The following is a 9,843-nucleotide window of genomic DNA, read 5'->3' as shown; positions in this document are numbered from 1 at the left end:
GTAGCACTAAGCTTAATGGGAACTATAACAGTAGATTTCATTCTCCATTGCGTCTTAAGCTCGATAGCTATATCGGTGTATTTGCGGTGTTTTTCTGCATGTGTTTTAGTTAAGTTGTTAGTGTTGGGTATGGCAATGTCTATAATACAAATGGATTTTTGTGTTTTATCTATAAGTGTAATGTCTGGTCTATTATTGTGGATAGTTTTGTCTGTGAGTAGTGTCCTGTCCCAATATAATTTGTGTGTGTTGTTTTCAAGTATGATCTGTGGCGTGTATTTGTAGTATGGTGTCTTATCTGTTATGAGATTGTGTTTAAGTGCTAATTTTTGATGTATGATTTTAGCTACCTGATCGTGTCGATGTTTGTATTCAGTTTGTGCAAGTCGTGTGCATGATGCCGATATTATATGTTGGATTGTTTCTGATGTTTGTGAACAAAGTCGACAAGAATCATTTGTCACTGTTTTATCTTTATGTATGTGTTTTTTTAGTTGCGTGTGTTAATGACCTGGTCTTGTATTGCTAACATGAAACCCTCAGTCTCCGGGAAGACATCACATTCAGACAACCAACTGTGCGTTGCTATAGAGTCAACACAATCCTGGCCAACCTCTTGTGGAAATCGTCCATGTAAAGGCTTTTGGTTCCATGTCTGTATATTATTTGTGATGTATGTAAGTTTGGATGTGGGTGGGAGTACATTAGTTTCGTGTAGGTTAAGTGGTGTGTAAGATTTGTCTGCATATGTTACTGTTTTGTGTAAGACTGAAGTATCTGATTTGTTATAAAAGTATTGTCGTAAATTGTGTATTTGTGTTTGGTGTAATAGTTTTATATCTGTAAGTCCTCTACCTCCTTCCGAACGAGGAAGGTAAAGTCGTATAGTGGAGGAGTGAGGGTGATGTATATGGTGTTTTGTTAATAGTGTACGTGTGTTTCTCTGTATTTGTTCTAAATCTGTATTTGTCCAACGTATAATCCCGAAAGAGTATGTAAGCACTGGTATGGCATAAGTGTTAATAGCTTTGATTGTATTTCTACCGTGTAATTTTGTTTTAAGTATACTGCGTACTCTTTGTAGGTATTGTGTGTTATTATTATTATTATTATTATTATTATGTTTTCTTACGATATTTGAAAAGAGCAATCAATTTGTAAAATATGCATATCATATGGTTAATATATAAAAAAAAGCAGAGAAATTCGTTATTCAATATCTAGAAAATTTATGATATCTAGCATGTCGTGCCGTGTGCTGTCAGGATGCTTGGTGCTTGTTGCATTACACGGGGAGATCGTATTGTGAAAAAGTACATCTGCAAAACGAAACCTTGAACAAGTTATTGTAGCTATTTTCTGTGCGATATATTTCTTAAAAAACAGGTATCGTATCTAAAAAACCAAAGTTTGGATCGATTTCCGGTTAAACCGAAAGAGGTGACCCACTTATCTCGAACGCACATACAATGATGTACGGTGCAAAAAAAACAAAAATTGAAAACTCTATTGGTTTCAACGGCATGGTGCACAACGCCATAATCGTGCGCGTGTGTATATATCGGAATTTTTTTTTCATTTTTCAGAAAGTCCGATAGATACTCTCATTTATCCCTGAAGTGGGCTGGAAGTTTATTGTGCCACTCAATGGATTCTGTCCAAAGTTCTTGCATGAAAAGTTTAGCCCGGATTACCATTGGAACTAGCCAGCCTAGTGGGTAATATAATCTTGCGATCTGGGATGGCCCCTTTTGCTTGTTAGATCTGTTCTCCGGGAGTCCTTCTACCTTGAAACGAAAGAAGTCTGGGATCAGTGGGGTATTTTTTATGTCTTCTGACACAAGATCCATGAATCCCTTTTCCTGTAGATCCTCGGAGAGGGCGGGAATTTGTAGTTGCTTTTCCACTTTATAATTTTGAAACCTCCGCGCTTTAGTAACGTCAGCGGTCATTACCACAGCATATTGCCTCCATCTGAATAGCAACTGCAAGTCTTCGTGTTGTCTAGTTCAGTGTTTCTCAACCGTATGTGGTGCAGGGATCGGCGAAGGATAAGTGTGTATATTTGAGGACCGGGGGGTTTGAAAAAAGAAGAGGGGGGTCCACCCCCAGAAAATTTTTTACAAATTGGAGCTGGGAGACACGGTTTTCGCGTTCCCAATTTGTACAAAAGTCATTATTCGTGGGTGGAAATGCGTTTATTCATAACACCATTTACGAAGTTACCCCAATTACATATGAATTTGCCTACGTAAATGGTCTTATTTATAAAGCGCATCTTCTACTAGCGGATAATTTGTACGTTGTGCGATAAGTCCCACGCCAACTTATTTGATCGCGATGTGTGGATTTTTCGCGGACCGGCGGTTGAGAAACACTGGTCTAGTTCGCATCATTTCGCTCAACCTTTTCCGTCAAGTGGAGGTGGCTGAAGCATCAAACACCACTCGTAGCTTTGTGGTGGAGCTTTCTTCTTGGTAGGGGATGTATATCGCAGGTGCCTTTCTTGCATTTCGAGATACCATATGTCCTAGCTCTTCATAGTCCCACATGAAGGATTTATACCTGGATTCGAAGTCTCGGTCGTAGGAAAACTTCCTTTCCATCTGTACAAGGCGGGCGGTTGCCTTTTTTCTTCGTGTCCCCTAACTCTTCGGCTTCTTTCAGCGACAGGCTTATGGCATATGTATTATCTACTTTCCGTGTTGTTGTTTCTTGCCACCTGGGTAGGGAAATTATTTCTTGCAATCGTCACTCCCCAGGTGTAGTTACCGTTACTGACGGGATATTGGCGATTGGGTGTGCTTTTGTTTCGTTGACAGGGCGACGTGTAAGCGCTTGGAGAATTTCTAGGCGTACTAATCATGTCCTGTCTCTTATGCAGGACCATGATCTGTGAGTTACAGTGTCTGAACGTTGCGAGTCGCACCTTAGCCAGTTTCTCCATCTCCATAGTTGCTGTTTTGAGCACTTGAAACCACTTCAAAGTCAACTGTGACATGTGACGGGTACCGGAGCGCTTATAGTAACCCGGAACCAATTCGTTGAAAGGCTCGTAGGACCAAAGGTAGGATCCGGCTCGAAGGACCCAATGTGGACTATCTGGCTCGAAGGACCAAATGTAGCACTAGTTTTGTAAAGCCTAATGCTTTCCCCAGCAACAATACCCGTGGTAATTTCGGTCGAGAATTGCCCGCATCATAAATACGCGGTAGTTACCGACAGTTTCATAGGTAGTTGATAATGTTTATTGTAATCGCTTACAGGCTATTTATATCATTTTACTTCCTGCACCTACTTCAATTACGTTAATATCTAGGCAACGCTAATCGTCAACCTTGCCAACAAACGCCTTTTATTGTATGCTACCTTTTTGTGTTTTACTTCCTAGTGATCCCAGTATCGTATACATTTCCTTATTATCCTGCATTCTTAACCATATTACATTAAGTGTTGTAGTTCCTTGATGTCCAACAATTTATCCTTCCTTACAATTAATTGGAGGACGTTGAAATATGTTCTAAATGAACAGAAATCTTCATGCAACAGCACTTATCAGTATCCGGTGCTCAAATCAATAGAGTGGTTTTTGCTGGTGGTCGCGCTGCTTATATTTGGTTTCCTGTAGGATCCTATGGATCAATGGGGGAGCAAATGATACCGTATGAATAAGGGTTATTTGTGTTTTACATAATATGGCGTTGTACGGTTATTATTTCCGGGACTTTACCCAGAAAAAACCAAAGGAGGAGGATGAAATACCGTTATTTCAGGTAACATTGCCCAAATCGCAGTAGCACAAAAAAATAGAACGTCGAATCTCGTCAGCTGCAATTCTACGGTCGACAAAAGAAAAATCGTAAGATTTAAATTTTTTCCAGAACATGTGCTTATTGCTCGTTACAAAAAACTGCCGTAGGCCTATACCCTTTTTAGTATACTGTTATGCAAGACAAGGATATGCTGGAATACACTTAGGCGAATCTGCCGCAGTAATGCGCATAACTTTCTAATTAAAAAATGGTATGCAAGGTCTGATCAACAGTTTTGTTCTTACATTTCGTTCTCAACAAAACTAGTGACGGATTGTTATGTGTGCAGTTATGTACATATGCTACAGTACCATAGTTGCAAATATTACATCACATCCGAAGGAACATTGTTCAGATTGAGTTTGTAATCTGACTTTGGGCATTGATTATATTATACAATCAACGCTTTGGGTTACGAATGGAGTAGACAAAGATTAATAAAATTAATAAATTAATAAAAATAATTAAAATTTCAGTACCAAAAAGTCACATAAAGAGAAAGAGCGACTAAATAACAATTATAATAAATATAAACATACAAGTAAAAGAGGGCAGCAAATCTAAATAAATAATAACATTAAATTAATCACCTAGTGCTACGAAGCAAAAGGCACAGTCACAGTAAATTAATACAATTTTGTAATATCAAATGATATTATAAAGAGTCGTATTTGGCATAAACACAAATAGGACAGAAAGAGTACAAAAACGTAAGGATTTGACTGGGATACTTAGCAATTAGTGTAAATTTATTGCTCAGTTTTGTGTTACAATAACATATACTATATACTATTAAAATCTTCACAGTAAAACAAAAAATAATGTAACAATTAGAAACTCCGGTCATTACACTTATCCTTATCGTTGCAAGGCTTACAGTCATAATGAAATTCCTCCTTCTCTATTAGAGAACAACCATGTTCCCTGATGGTTCTTACGCAACCTCTTACAATGATGTTTTTGTTCTCCGCTGTTTGAATAAAATACGAAAAGGAGAATGAAAAAACTTCAACTACGTGAATGTTTTACTTACGCCTGAAAATGTATGAAAAACACCACGCTTTCTCTGACTCGGTATCGTTACAGACCCGATAGGCCTTCTCGTGTGCAATCGTCGTTATTCCTTCCCGTGCAAGCGATCCAGCTCAGACCTGGCAAAATAACTGTAGCACAAGTACTGAAAATGGACAGAAGGATACCTGCGGAAACACCCCACAGACACACAGTTACTATAGATCGTCTCACGTAAAAAAGGAATCGGGAGAAAGTAGTGTAACCTCCCACTAAGTTTATTGTTCATCTCAATGTCGCTGTGCTTTGAATAAAGATAGGTATAAAACTGGTAATTATTCGGGCCGTTGGAACCACCCTCTAGACTCCCAATGAATGAGCGAAGTGTTTATAACCGCATAGATGTTTATAATTTGAATGGTCAACTGTATAAGCATTAAACAGATTTGTGTAGATCCAGTGGCGTACGATATTTACTGATTTAGAGTAGCTACTCATTACACAGATAAAAACACACACTTGCAATGCTGACTTTTCTTTGAAATATTTATAAGATATAATTACTGTTCATGCCGAATTACCCTGTTAATTTATTGATTGACCTTGCCCAGTTCCATTGGGTGTCAGTTTCTCAAATGCAGGAAAACACTGAGGTATTTATTTAATATTGTCATTTGCAACATAATGATCGTTTATTAATAATTGCATTTAATTAAACCTTTAACATTTGGGAAAGTTAGGGATATTGTTGATATGATAAATAATGATTAATAACTCATTTGTAGGGAGCTCATGTTATTATAAATTCGGAAATTTACTTCTTCTCTTATTATTTGCATGTCATTTATCCGATTTGGAGCATCTAGTGCTATAAAATCATGGTGTATGATAGTAAATGTCTAGAGTTAATTTATAATGTGCTTCAGTTTATGAAAGAGGAGGCTACGAATGGTGTGACAATTCCAATAAGATGTGTGTTGGAACGTTGCTGCAAGGCGTTGGGAGTTTCCAAAAACTTGGTATTACAAGTTCAGGAAGAAGGAAAGGAAATTCAAAGTGGACAGAAACAGAATTTTACCACACCAAGCAACAAGCGCGTCAGAAGCAGTTCAAAATCTGTAGTGGACCAACACACTATTGACTTTTTCAGGCGGCACATCCACAATTACCACATAATCCACAAACAACAACCTATATTAGACTGACTGCTAGTTTCCTTGAAAGAGGATGGGCTGTATCAAGGAAGCAAAGCTTCTCTTGCGAGATTGCTACCAAAAATTGGTTTTAGGTAAGTGTAGTTATTATTTGTATCATCAGTAGTATTTTATTTTGCACAATTTACGATACGTGCATCATTGCATACCGTATGGTCCTTTTACAGACGCAACAGCTCTATTATGGATTTTGCAAAACAAGTTTTAATTCAGTAATGAATGATTCATCGCCTCGTTTTGTTAATGGAAACGGTTCTTTATTTTCTTATTTGCTAACTATAAGGACCATATGGTATCAATTTCAAATGTGAGTTTATTAATTCATGGTTTCAGATGGCAGAAAACCGCGGATAATCGCGCGTTCCTCATGGAGAAATATGATGTTAGGATCAGATTAGATTAGCATATTTGAAGAAAATATCATCATACCGTGAGGAAAAACGGCCAATCGTATATTTAGATGAAACCTACATCAATTCAAGCCATACTTTGCCTTCTTCTTGGTCAGACGGAGCTTCAGCGGGATTACATCCACCAATAGGGAAAGGTCCACGTTTAGTGATTTTACACGCACTGCATGAGGGTGGATTTGTACCAAATGCGTTGCTAATTTTTAAATCCGGAAGCAAAACTGGAGACTACCACGATGACATGAATGGAAATAATTTTATGAAATGGTTAGAGGAAAAATTGATCCCAAATCTTCTTCCAGAATCTGTCGTTGTTATGGACAACGCAGCTTATCACAATACACTCTCAGAAAAGAACATCGTACTGTCAAATAAAAAAGAAGAAATGCAACGATGGTTGGATGACAAAAATGTTCCCTATACGAAAAAGATGACCAAACTGGAGTTGTATGAGGTAATAAAAAGGCACAGATCTCAGTCTGATACAAAAAAGTATACTGTTGATTCTGTATTAGCAGCCCATGGACATTCAGTTTTGCGACTTCCGCCATATCATCCCGAATTGAACCCCATTGAAAGAATTTGGGCTTATATTAAACAGTGGGTTGCTTCACACAACACTACATTCAAGCTGGACGATATTAAACGGTTAGCAGAAACAAAATTTGCCCAAGATTGTGCAAGCGTCATACAATCAGCATGCGAACATTCCAAAAAGTTGGAATCTCAGTTTATGGAATCAGAACATGTTCTTGACATTTCTGTAAATGACGTAATCATTGATTTAGGCGAAGATGACTCTAATGAAAGCGATTTTTGTTTTAGTGATGATTGATAACATTAGTATACAATCAATAACATCAGATTGGCAAATTGTACATATTTACCATTACGTAATAATAGTATATTATTTATCTTCATTTGTAAAAAAACTCTCGTTAGTTTAATAAACGATCATTACGTTGCAATTGAAATTATTTAATAAATACCTCAGTGTTTTCTTGCATTTCACAAACTAACACCCAATGGAACTGGGCAAGGTCAATCAATAAATTAACAGAGCAATTCGACATGAACAGTAATTATATCTTATAAATTTTAAAAAGAAAAAGTCAGCATTGCAAGTGTGTGTTTTTATCTGTGTAATGAGTAGCTACTCTAAATCAGTAAATATCGTACGCCACTGGATCTACACAAATCTGTTTTAATGCTTATACAGTTGACCATTCAAATTATAAACATCTATGCGGTTATAAACACTTCGCTCATTCATTGGGAGTCTAGAGGGTGGTTCCAACGGCCCGAATAATTACCAGTTTTATACCTATCTTTATTCAAAGCACAGCGACACTGAGATGAACAATAAACCTGGGTATGGCTATAGCATGTGCAAAACCAAATTTTAAACTTGATGTTAGTTTTGCTTTCATTTAAAGTGTATAATGTATGAAATTTCATTTAATTGCTTCCATAAATAAGAAAGTTCGCACTGCACATCCTACACAAAACCAAATTTGGAAAATGGCGCTACATTTGCTTTTATTCCAAGTGGCTATGTAACAAATTTCATTTAACTACCTTCATAAATAAAAAAGTTTGCAATTCGGTTTATAAAGGATCGAGATGCGAAAAGGGCACTGTGAATGTTAATCGATTAGGCTCAATTTTTGGAATTACGTTTTATATGGCTAAAGCTATACGCATATTGAATTTCATGCAATTCGGTTCATAACTCACGGAGATGTCAAAAGGGCCTGTCTTATTTTTTTTCTTAGAGCAAATTTAGAAACTACTTAGTAACGAGAGTACGGTCCTGCACGATGTTGACGTGTGGCGTTTGTAAAGGCGTGGCAACGAAATACGAAGATTTAATACAGTGCAAGATGAAATGCAAGATGCACTTCCATATAAAGTGTATTAATATGTCCCTGGACACCTTAAGAGATCTCAATATTAGTGGAAATATTGATCAGTGGAGTTGTCCCACATGTAGTAATAGAGATCTAACCTCAAACTCATTTTTAGTAAGCAATCCAAATACGATGAATAATGACATCGGGGAGATATCGTCACAATCATCACAAGAAGTCCTACTGAACTGCGATAAACCAGAGATTCCGCCTGTAAACGATTATGAATTGTCACTACAAGAACCATGGAATGACGTGCAGCACAAAAAGAAGAAAAGATCAAGAAATAGTCCTGAAGTAAATGAAAGACCAGTCAAACAAACCAAAATTAACGACTACTGGCTTGGAAAGTCAATAGTGATAACCAGAAACCGATTCGAAGGATTGCCTATAGAAAAGGATACAGAAGCCAAAGAAGACAAACAAAAAGTCCCACCTATATTCATCGCCGGTGTACAAAACATCAAACCCCTGCAACAACTAATGCATAAGGTAGCAGGGAGTGACTTTCAATTCAAAATTCTCACAAACGACCAAGTCAAAATCCAACCCCTAACGTCAGAGAAATATACCGCTATAATAAACGCCCTTAAAGAGAAGAAAACAGAATTTCATACCTTCCAGTTTAAGCAAGAACGCAATTTTAAGGTCGTATTGAAAGGAATACACTATTCCACTGATGTCGACGAAATAAAAAAAGCAGTTGAAGATCTTGGCTACTCAGTCGCCAGTGTATTTAATATAAAACAAAACCGCACAAAAATGCCACTATCATTATTTTATGTAGATCTGAAACCCAATGAAAACAATAAAAGTATCTATGCGGTACAAAAATTACTAAGCTCTATAGTACACTTTGAACCGCCCATACCTAAAAGAGACATTCCCCAGTGTGTAAAATGTCAACGCTATGGACACACCAAAGCATTTTGCCATCGAAGTCCACGCTGTGTCAAGTGCGCTGGAGATCATTTGACCAATACATGTCCACGTAAAGAGAGGTCAAGGGATGTCAAGTGCGTACTCTGCGAGGGTGACCACCCTGCAAACTACAGGGGTTGTGCAGTATTCAAGGAAATACAGCAAAAAAGCTTTCCACCCCTAAGGAAAAAGCAAATGCCAAACAATCCTCTTCAACAAATATCAAACAATATCCCTACCCAACATTCAAATCACTCTGGAAATTCTTATGCCTCCAGACTTAGAAAAGAACCCCAAGAAGGCCCATCGTTAAACCAACCTGGCCAAAGCTCCACACAAAATGTCCAACAAGCTGTTCAGCAACCAACCAATGACATACAAGAGCTAAAACAAATGATGAAAGGGCTCATGGAACAAATGAGCACCATGTTAAACATATTAACAACTCTCGTGTCTAAAATGGCATAAATGGCTAAACAAATTAAACTAGCTTTATGGAACGCCAATGGTTTAACTCAACACAGACAAGAATTAATACAATTTATCTCTAACCATGAAATAGACA

This window comes from Photinus pyralis, unplaced genomic scaffold, assembly GCF_008802855.1.
Source record: "Photinus pyralis isolate 1611_PpyrPB1 unplaced genomic scaffold, Ppyr1.3 Ppyr1.4_LG1, whole genome shotgun sequence".
In the NCBI taxonomy this organism is placed as follows: domain Eukaryota; kingdom Metazoa; phylum Arthropoda; class Insecta; order Coleoptera; family Lampyridae; genus Photinus; species Photinus pyralis.
Note: the sequence above shows the minus strand (reverse complement) of the source record.